Source organism: Pseudophryne corroboree, chromosome 5 (assembly GCF_028390025.1).
Source record: "Pseudophryne corroboree isolate aPseCor3 chromosome 5, aPseCor3.hap2, whole genome shotgun sequence".
NCBI classification, from domain to species: domain Eukaryota; kingdom Metazoa; phylum Chordata; class Amphibia; order Anura; family Myobatrachidae; genus Pseudophryne; species Pseudophryne corroboree.
The window spans coordinates 510,603,945-510,615,190 of NC_086448.1; the positions used below are offsets into that span (position 1 = coordinate 510,603,945).

The 11,246-nt window shown below is 46.4% G+C and overlaps 1 protein-coding gene across 2 annotated transcripts in view; it reads right to left on the reverse strand.

Moving 5' to 3' along the window:
• Window positions 1–11,246, reverse strand: part of ACD (ACD shelterin complex subunit and telomerase recruitment factor) — a 174,876-nt gene that overhangs the window by 161,308 nt on the left and 2,322 nt on the right. The gene's annotated exons all lie outside the window — the stretch shown is intronic.

Below are 11,246 nucleotides of genomic sequence, written 5' to 3' on the forward strand. Positions count from 1 at the left end.
CGGAAGGCAAAACTAATGGTTCTCCACCATCAATGGTAGAAACACCCAGATTGTAGTTTTTTTTCTCCTCCTGCTTAATGCTAGGTACGGAGCCTAGCTCCGCTCCCCTGATGGACCTGCAATTACTAATCCGTGATTGGCCGAGAGGATTAGTAATACATAGCACAGGGATGACCATCAATGTTTGAAACCATCGATGGTTTACCTGTGAATGGTTTTATACCAACGAGGTTAATCACTGATGGTACCATCAATGGCAACTATCGATGAATCCACTGATGGCCATCCCTACTGCAGGGGGAGGCGTGTGTGTCTTTGTGTTGCAGGGGTGTTTGGTAGTGAAGGCGGGGGATGTATGACTGGTTGCTGGTACAATGAAGGTAATGAATGTGGGTAAGGAGCAATGTCTGCCTAAGTGCTTCAGGGATTGGGACGTTAGGGGGTGGCACCAACAACTATCTTGCCTTCAGGCTTCTAGTATGAAATTACGCCCTGACCTAATGATATGAAATGTATTTGAGGTCACATATTATACAAAATATTTTATAGAGACCAAATTAAAAACCACATACAGTCTATAGGTGCTAATCAGTACTATTTCCTGTGAAACATTTGGATTGTTTATAATACTATGGAAACTCCTGGGTCAGATTATTTTATGGAAGACCTTTGCTAGATACATAGGATTTGTTTATGGATGATAATCAACATGTTTACACGTAACTGTGCTATTAATGATATATGTATACGTCTTTGTCCATTTTTATATATTTTTTCTTGTGTGGCTCCAATATTTTTACACAATTCCTAATAAATATGAAATTTTCATGAATCTATTTCATAAGAGTGCCCACTTAGAGAGCATCCCTTTTCTCCCCTGGGTTTCCAGTTTGTAATGTAGATCTCCTGGGGTGCACCATCAGTTCTTAGGATCTCACTAGAACAAGTATAGGCTGATGATACCCCTTTTCACACGGCAAATATATCCTGGGATATTGCCGGGTCGAGCTGGCTAGACGCGGGTCGAGGTGCAGTCTAAAAGCACCACTTTTGAATATCCCTCGTCGAGTAACCCTGCATTTCAACCCGGTATAAAAGCAGTGTTAAACACGGGTTGGATCCAGGTCAATGTGCACTCTAAAGTGTCCAACCCGGGTTACTCAACCCTACATTCATGTAAAAGTGCTGATTGGCTGTTCTTTGTGTGCCTTGATGATGTCAGCAGCCTGAGCCCTGCTACACAGGAGAGAACAGAGAGCATTAAGAATTAGAGGTGAGGCAGAGATTGCTAGGCAGCTTACTGCATACCTCCCAACTTATTAAAAGTACGAAGAGGGACCTTGGGGCGCACCAAGCGCATGTGAACCCGAAAAGGGTGTGTGGACTATATGCAAGGGGGCGTGGTCTAGTGGCAGAGTCGCAAACATGAGTCACGCCCCCTTGCACCGTCACTGAGGGGGCATGCCGAGCGCTCTCTGAGCTGCTGGCATGCCCCCTCTCCCTCTGTAATGACGTCTATTCACTGCTGCTCTGCTAAGCAGAGCAGCAGTGGCAGGAGCTTCCCAACTGCCCCCTCCTACTGCGGAACACTGCGGCCTGCAGGTGGGACAGCCCCAAAAAAACAGGACTGTCCCGCGAAAATCGGGACAGTTGGGAGGTATGTTACTGGAACAGTTAAAGATGCAATTGTGTATAAAAACATACCTATGTCAGCCATGATTCCTGCAATGCTATGAGCTGTCCCCACCCTCTCCTTTGGTCCCCTTCTGACACCTCATCTTTCTGAGCCAAAAAAAGTCCATTTAAAATGACATCCATGGTGGTTTAATTGCTGACCCGGGTTAAAATAAGAATTTACTTACCGATAATTCTATTTCTCGTAGTCCGTAGTGGATGCTGGGACTTCCGTAAGGACCATGGGGAATAGCGGCTCCGCAGGAGACTGGGCACAAAGTAAAAGCTTTAGGACTAGCTGGTGTGCACTGGCCCCTCCCCCTATGACCCTCCTCCAAGCCTCAGTTAGGATACTGTGCCCGGACGAGCGTACACAATAAGGAAGGATTTTGAATCCCGGGTAAGACTCATACCAGCCACACCAATCACACCGTACAACCCGTGATCTGAACCCAGTTAACAGTATGATAAAACTTAGGAGCCTCTAAAAAGATGGCTCACAACAATAAACAACCCGATTTTTTGTAACAATAACTATATACAAGTATTGCAGACAATCCGCACTTGGGATGGGCGCCCAGCATCCACTACGGACTACGAGAAATAGAATTATCGGTAAGTAAATTCTTATTTTCTCTGACGTCCTAGTGGATGCTGGGACTTCCGTAAGGACCATGGGGATTATACCAAAGCTCCCAAACGGGCGGGAGAGTGCGGATGACTCTGCAGCACCGAATGAGAGAACTCCAGGTCCTCCTCAGCCAGGGTATCGAATTTGTAAAATTTTGCAAACGTGTTTGCCCCTGACCAAGTAGCTGCTCGGCAAAGTTGTAAAGCCGAGACCCCTCGGGCAGCCGCCCAAGATGAGCCCACTTTCCTTGTGGAATGGGCTTTAACAGATTTTGGCTGTGGCAGTCCTGCCACAGAATGTGCAAGCTGAATTGTACTACAAATCCAACGAGCAATCGTCTGCTTAGAAGCAGGAGCACCCAGCTTGTTGGGTGCATACAGGATAAACAGCGAGTCAGATTTTCTGACTCCAGCCGTCCTGGAAACATATATTTTCAGGGCCCTGACTACGTCCAGTAACTTGGAGTCCTCCAAGTCCCTAGTAGCCGCAGGTACCACAATAGGTTGGTTCAAGTGAAACGCTGAAACCACCTTAGGGAGAAATTAAGGACGAGTCCTCAATTCTGCCCTGTCTGAATGAAAAATTAGGTAAGGGCTTTTATATGATAAAGCCGCCAATTCTGAGACACGCCTGGCTGAAGCCAGGGCTAACAGCATTACCACTTTCCATGTGAGATATTTCAATTCCACAGTGGTGAGTGGTTCAAACCAATGTGATTTTAGGAACCCTAAAACTACATTGAGATCCCAAGGTGCCACTGGTGGCACAAAAGGAGGCTGTATATGCAGTACCCCCTTGACAAACGTCTGAACTTCAGGCACTGAAGCCAGTTCTTTCTGGAAGAAGATCGACAGGGCCGAAATTTGAACCTTAATGGATCCTAATTTTAGGCCCATAGACAGTCCTGCTTGCAGGAAATGTAAGAAACGACCCAGTTGAAATTCCTCTGTGGGGGCCTTCTTGGCCTCACACCACGCAACATATTTTCGCCAAATGCGGTGATAATGTTTCGCGGTTACATCCTTCCTGGCTTTGATCAGGGTAGGGATGACTTCATCTGGAATGCCTTTTTCCATCAGGATCCGGCGTTCAACCGCCATGCCGTCAAACGCAGCCGCGGTAAGTCTTGGAACAGACAAGGTCCCTGCTGGAGCAGGTCCTTTCTTAGAGGTAGAGGCCACGGATTCTCCGTGAGCATCTCTTGCAGTTCCGGGTACCAAGTTCTTCTTGGCCAATCCGGAGCCACGAGTATAGTTCTTACTCCTCTCTTTCTTATGATTCTCAGTACTTTTGGTATGAGAGGCAGAGGAGGGAACACATACACCGACTGGTACACCCACGGTGTTACCAGTCTGCTGAGGAAGTCTGCTTCCCAGTTGTCCACTCCCGGAATGAACACTGCTGACAGTGCTACCACATGATTTTCCGCCCAGCGGAGAATCCTTGCAGCTTCTGCCATTGCCCTCCTGCTTCTTGTGCCGCCCTGTCTGTTGACGTGGGCGACTGCCGTGATGTTGTCTGATTTGATCAATACCGACTGACCCTGAAGCAGAGGCCTTGCTTGACTTAGGGCATTGTAAATGGCCCTTAGTTCCAGGATATTTATGTGAAGAGACGTTTCCATGCTTGACCACAAGCCCTGGAAATTTCTTCCCTGTGTGACTGCTCCCCAGCCTCTCAGGCTGGCATCCGTGGTCACCAGCATCCAATCCTGAATGTCGAATCTGCGGCCCTCTAGAAGATGAGCCCTCTGTAACCACCACAGGAGAGACACCCTTGTCCTTGGAGATAGGGTAATCCGCTGATGCATCTGAAGATGCGATCCGGACCATTTGTCCAGCAGATCCCACTGAAACGTTCTTGCATGGAATCTTCCGAATGGAATCGCTTCGTAAGAAGCCACCATTTTTCCCAGGACTCTCGTGCATTGATGCACTGACACCTGGCCTGGTTTTAGGAGGTTCCTGACTAGCTCGGATAACTCCCTGGCCTTCTCCTCCGGGAGAAACACCTTTTTCTGGACTGTGTCCAGAATCATCCCCAGGAACAGTAGACGTGTTGGAATCAGCTGTGATTTTGGGATATTTAGAATCCACCCGTGCTGACGTAACACTACCTGAGACAGTGCTACTCCGAACTCTAACTGTTCCCTGGACCTTGCCCTTATCAGGAGATCGTCCAAGTAAGGGATAATTAAGACGCCTTTTCTTCGAAGAAGAATCATCATTTCGGCCATTACCTTGGTAAAGACCCGGGGTGCCGTGGACAATCCAAACGGCAGCGTCTGAAACTGATAATGACAGTCTTGTACCACAAACCTGAGGTACCCTTGGTGAGAATGGAAGATTGGGACATGGAGATAAGCATCTTTGATGTCCAGAGATACCATATAGTCCCCTTCTTCCAGATTCGCTATCACTGCTCTGAGTGATTCCATCTTGAACTTGAACCTTTTTATGTAAGTGTTCAAGGATTTTAGATTTAAAATTGGTCTCACCGAGCCGTCCGGCTTCGGTACCACAAACAGCGTGGAATAATACCCCTTTCCCTGTTGTAGGAGGGGTACCTTGATTATCACCTGCTGGGAATACAGCTTGTGAATAGCTTCCAATACTGCCTCCCTGTCGGAGGGAGACGTTGGTAGAGCAGACTTCAGGAATCTTCGAGGGGGAGACGTCTCGAATTCCAATTTGTACCCCTGTGATACTACCTGCAGGATCCAGGGGTCCACTTGCGAGTGAGCCCACTGCGCGTTGAAATTTTTGAGACGGGCCCCCACCGTGCCTGAGTCCGCTTGTAAAGCCCCAGCGTCATGCTGAAGACTTGGCAGAAGCGGGGGAGGGCTTCTGCTCCTGGGAAGAGGCTGCCTGGTGCAGTCTTTTTCCTCTTCCTCTGCCCCGGGGCAGAAATGAGTGGCCTTTTGCCCGCTTGTTCTTATGGGAACGAAAGGACTGAGTTTGAAAAGACGGTGTCTTTTTCTGCTGAGAGGTGACCTGGGGTAAAAAGGTGGACTTTCCAGCCGTTGCCGTGGCCACCAGGTCTGATAGACCGACCCCAAATAACTCCTCCCCTTTATACGGCAATACTTCCATATGTCGTTTGGAATCTGCATCACCTGACCACTGTCGCGTCCATAACGCCCTTCTGGCAGAAATGGACATCGCACTCACTCTTGATGCCAGGGTGCAAATATCCCTCTGTGCATCACGCATATATAGTAATGCATCCTTTAAATGCTCTATAGTTAATAATATACTGTCCCTATCCAGGGTATCAATATTTTCAGTCAGGGAATCCGACCAAGCCACTCCAGCGCTGCACATCCAGGCTGAGGCGATTGCTGGTCGCAGTATAACACCAGTATGTGTGTATATACCTTTTAAGATATTTTCCAGCCTTCTATCAGCTGGTTCCTTGAGGGCGGCCGTATCAGGAGACGGTAACGCCACTTGTTTTGATAAGCGTGCGAGCGCCTTATCTACCCTAGGGGGTGTTTCCCAACGTGCCCTAACCTCTGGCGGGAAAGGGTATAGTGCCAATAATTTGTTAGAAATCAGCAGTTTTTTTATCGGGAGAAACCCACGCCTTATCACACACCTCATTTAATTCATTTGATTCAGGAAAAACTACTGGTAGTTTTTTCACACCCCACATAATACCCTTTTTTGTGGTACTTGTAGTGTCAGAAATGTTCAATGCCTCCTTCATCGCCGTGATCATGTAACGTGTGGCCCTACTGGACATTACGTTCGTCTCCTCACCGTCGACACTGGATTCAGTATCCGTGTCTGGGTCTGTGTCGACCATCTGAGGTAACGGGCGTTTTAGCGCCCCTGACGGTGTCTGAGACGCCTGAATAGGCACTAACTGATTTGCCGGCTGTCTCATGTCGTCAACAGTTTTTTGCAAAGTGCTGACATTGTCACGTAATTCTTTAAATACAACCATCCAGTCAGGTGTCGACTCCCTAGGGGGTGACATCACTAACACAGGCAATTGCTCTGCTTCCACATCATTTTCCTCCTCATACATGTCGACACAATCGTACCGACACCCAGCACACACACAGGGAATGCTCTGACAGAGGATAGGACCCCACTAGCCCTTTGGGGAGACAGAGGGAGAGTTTGCCAGCACACACCAGAGCGCTATATATATTCAGGGATAACCTTATATAAGTGTTACTCCCTTTATAGCTGCTGTATTATATATTAGCTGCCAATAGTGCCCCCCTCTCTTGTTTTACCCTGTTTCTGTAGTGTAGTCTGCAGGGGAGAGTCAGGGAGCCGTCCTTCCAGCGGAGCTGTGAAAGAAAATGGCGCTTGTGTGCTGAGGAGATAGGCTCCGCCCCCTTCACGACGGCCTTTCTCCCGCTTTTTTCTGGAAAACTGGCAGGGGTTAAATGCATCCATATAGCCCAGGAGCTATATGTGATGCATTTCTTTAGCCACATAAGGTTTTTATCAAGTTTTATTGCGTCTCAGGGCGCTCCCCCCCAGCGCCCTGCACCCTCAGTGACCGGAGTGTGAAGTGTGCTGAGAGCAATGGCGCACAGCTGCAGTGCTGTGCGCTACCTTATCTGAAGACAGGAACGTCTTCTGCCGCCGCTTTCTCCGGACCTCTTCGCTCTTCTGGCTCTGTAAGGGGGCCGGCGGCGCGGCTCCGGGACCCATCCAGGCTGAACCTGTGATCGTCCCTCTGGAGCTAATGTCCAGTAGCCAAGAAGCCCAATCCACTCTGCACGCAGGTGAGTTCGCTTCTTCTCCCCTTAGTCCCGCGCTGCAGTGAGCCTGTTGCCAGCAGGACTCACTGAAAATAAAAAACCTAAGTATACTTTTACTTCTAAGCAGCTCAGGAGAGCCACCTAGATTGCACCCTTCTCGGCCGGGCACAAAATCTTAACTGAGGCTTGGAGGAGGGTCATAGGGGGGGGAGCCAGTGCACACCAGCTAGTCCTAAAGCTTTTACTTTGTGCCCAGTCTCCTGCGGAGCCGCTATTCCCCATGGTCCTTACGGAAGTCCCAGCATCCACTAGGACGTCAGAGAAATTAACATAGTGTTATTGGCAGGATCGGTCACCTTGAACGGACTAAACAAATTATATATAATTTAAAATATATATATATATATATATATATATGACCAGTGTGAGAACGTATTCCTGTGTGTTTTAGATCTTTTTCGGTGTTACCTTAATTCAGTATGCAAACCAGTACTTGTCCAGTCATGTATTACACCCATAATTCTTTTTAAGACGTTGCTATTTTGGATGAAGATTAATCCTAATAAAATAAATACATGCAATAAAGGTTATGTTAGCTGTAATGTAATTGTACCTCTGTGTGATTCAAGCAATCAGGCCACAGTTAGGTACGTATCGCAACTCCAGCAGTCCTCTGCCACCTGATACTTATTTCAGTGTTATTTGCTGATGTAGCTATGTTTATTTACCCTGTACTTGTCCTAAATTGTCTTCAACTGTAATAGGCCCTACACACATGCCTATTTGTTTGAAAGATATAAACGATCTCGTTCATAAATGAACGAGAACTCGTTCATATCTTTCAGTGTGGAGGCTCCAGCGATGAACGATGCGCGGCCCCGCGCTCGTTCATCGCTGGTCCCCCGTCGGCTGTGCATGCAGGCCAATATGGACGATCTTGTCCATATTTGCCTGCACTTCAATGCAGCCGCGTGATGGGGGGAGTGAAGAAACTTTACTCCCCCCGTCACTGCCCCCCCCGCCGCCGCGTCGCCCGTATCGGCCGTCGGGCACCTCGGTGGCGGATCGGCATGTCTGTAGGGCCCTTACGTTGCTGTTTTCCTGTTTTGATTATTTGTTTATGTAGTCTGTAATTGGGAACTGTGGAACCCTTGTAGCGCCATATAAATAAAAGATACTACCACATTTTGTTGAGCTGGTCTTGGTTCTTTTATAAGTGTACTGACAACTGCATAGTGCTGCTTCCCCTGTTCTATATAGCATGGTAAAGGACATCACCATATTCACAATTTCTCTTCAACATTCAGGAATTATTCAACTTAAATATGTGGGTACACATCTCCCAAACTTGTAACTGGCTCCTGATTCCTGATTAATGTGTGTACACTAAGTTTCATTCGAAATAAGCCTGGTATACTCATTGTTTCCACTCCTATTATTGTGCATGATCAATTGCACTACTTTATTTACAGGTATAATGTGGCTGGTGAATGCAGTATTCTGACTTTCACTAACTTTTGGTATCAGCTTGGTGGTTATTGTCTTTCTGGATTGTACTACAGATATTAGATACAGAGTTTATTTATTAACAGTTTCTTATATAGCGCAGCAAATTCCGTTGCGCTTTACAATTGGAAATAACAATGATATAACAAAACAATGATATAGCAAGACTGGGAAATAACAAACAGTCATAGAGGTAGGAAGGCCCAGCTCGCAAGTTTACAATCTATAGGGAAATAGGCATGGATACACGAGGATAGGTGCTATCTATTGCATAGTTGTCCACCAGATTGCAAAGGTTCTTGGTGGGCTGTATGATATGGTCATACAGCAAATGATGAACCGGGGTCAAGAGGAAGCATGAGAAGACATGTGAGAATGTGTGTGAACTGTGCAGAGTGGATGTAATTTGATACGAAGATTTATGAAAGTTATGTGGGCGGATCTGGAATTGGATACACTTGCCTGAAGAGGTGAGTTTTCAGGGAACGCTTGAAGGTTTGGTTTGTACGTGGTAGGGCATTCCACAGAGTGGGTGCAGCCCAATGAAAGTCCTGCAATCGTGAGTGGGAGCGAGTGTGGATGAGAGACACAGATCTTGTGAAGAGCGAAGAGGTCGGGAGATATTTTGAGATAGACTAAGTGATGTACGTTGGTGTAGTTTGGTTAATAGCCTTGTGCGTGAGTAAAAGTATTTTATATTGAATATGGTAGAATACAGGTAACCAATGGAGGGACTGACAGAGTGGATCTGCAGACGATGAACGTCTAGCGAGGAAGATTAGCCTCGCAGCTGCATTCAGAATGGATTGTAGTGATGGGAGTATCATTTTGGGAAGACCAGTTAGGAGACTATTGCAATAATCAATGCGGGAGATAATGAGAGCATGGATTAGAGGTTTAGCAGTGTCTTGTGTAAGGTATGGTCGTATTTTGGATATGTTTTTTAGATGCATGTAAAATGATTTTGAGACAGAGTGAATGTGGGGAACAAAGGACAGATCAGAGTCAAGGATGACACCTAGGCAGCGAGCTTGTGGGGTAGGGTAGATTGTCGAGTTTTCAACAGTGATAGAGATATCAGGTTGGTACCTACTATTGGCCGGTGGAAATATAATTAACTCTGTCTTTGAAATATTAAATTTGAAGTGGCGAGACGTCATCCAAGATGAAATGGCAGATAGGCATTCAGTAACACGGCCCAATACAGATAGGAACAAATCAGGGAAGGATAGGTAGATTTGAGTATCATCTGTGTACAGATGATACTGAAATCCAAAAGAGCTGATTAGTTTACCAAGAGATGAGGTATAGATAGAGAAAAGCAGAGGACCCAAGACTGAGCCTTGCGGTACTCCAACTGAAAGAGGTAGCAAAGAGGAGGTAGATTCAGAGAAGCGAACATTGAAGGAGTGATTAGATAAGTAGGATAGGAACCAAGAAAGGGCTGTGTCTTTAAGACCTAGGGATTGTATTGTTTGTATGTATGAGAAGAGAGTGGTCAACAGTGTCAAAGGCAGCAGATAGATCTAGAAGAATAAGTAGTGAGTAATGGCCTTTAGACTTCGTAGTGACCAAATCATTAACCACTTTAGTCAGTGCCGTCTCTGTGTAGTGGTGGGAGCGGAAGCCTGACTGAAGTGGGTCCAACAAAGTGTATGAGTTAAGAAAGTGTGTGAGTCGAGTGTAGGCAAGTCTCTCAAGTAGCTTAGAGAGACAAGGGAGCTGAGAGATAGGGTGGTAGTTTTAGAGAGAGTTAGGGTCAGAATTTTGTTTTTTCAAAATGGGAGTAATCATTGCATGCTTGAAGAGTGAAGGAAAAATACCAGTAGAGAGAGAGAGATTACAGATGTTAGTTAAGGTAGGGATGAGCACCAGAGACAGAGCTTTACTTATTTGTGAGGGTAAAGGATCAAGAGGAGAGGTAGTAGAAAAGCAGGATGAGAAGAGTAATGATACTTTATCTTTATTTGTGGGGTCAAATGAAGAGAGAGTGCCAGAGGGGTCAGGTAAAGAACTGAGCAGGTCACTGGCTGCTGAAGAGCATACCATTTCATCTCGGATCTTATCTATCTTCTCCTTGAAGTAGGAAGCAAGATCCTGTGCCTTGATAGTGGCTGGTGGGGTAGGTGATGCAGGATTCAGAAGTGATTTAAATGTATTAAAGAGTCGTTTGGGGTTAGAGGCTTGAGCAGAGATAAGAGTTTGGAAATATGTTTGTTTGGCAGTGTACAGGGCATTTCTATAAGAGTGGTAGACAGTCTGATATGTGAGGAAGTCACTTGAAATACGCGATTTACACCACTGACATTCAAGCTTACGTGTGAGTTTGTGTAGTTGTCTTGTTAATTTAGAGTGCCATGGTTGACATCTAGGCCTACGTGGAGTGTGATGGGTAGCTGGAGCCACTTCATCAAGGGCTAGTTCTAGAGTCTCGTTCAGGTGTGATACAGCCATAGCAGGAGAGGTGAATGCAGAAATAGGTGAAAGCAGTTTTTTGGAGTGAGGTGGAAAGTTCTTGAAGATCAATTGTTAACATTTCTGCGGGTTTGAGGAGGATTGGAGGCCTTGAGCAACACAGAGTTTGAATTAACGGAGGAGAGCAAGCAGGTGATAAGGTTGTGATCTGAGAGGGGGAAAGGAGTGTTAGTGAGTTCAGAAACGAAGCATACTCTGAATACTAGATCAGTGGCCCTTCTGATGAGTACGTTCATT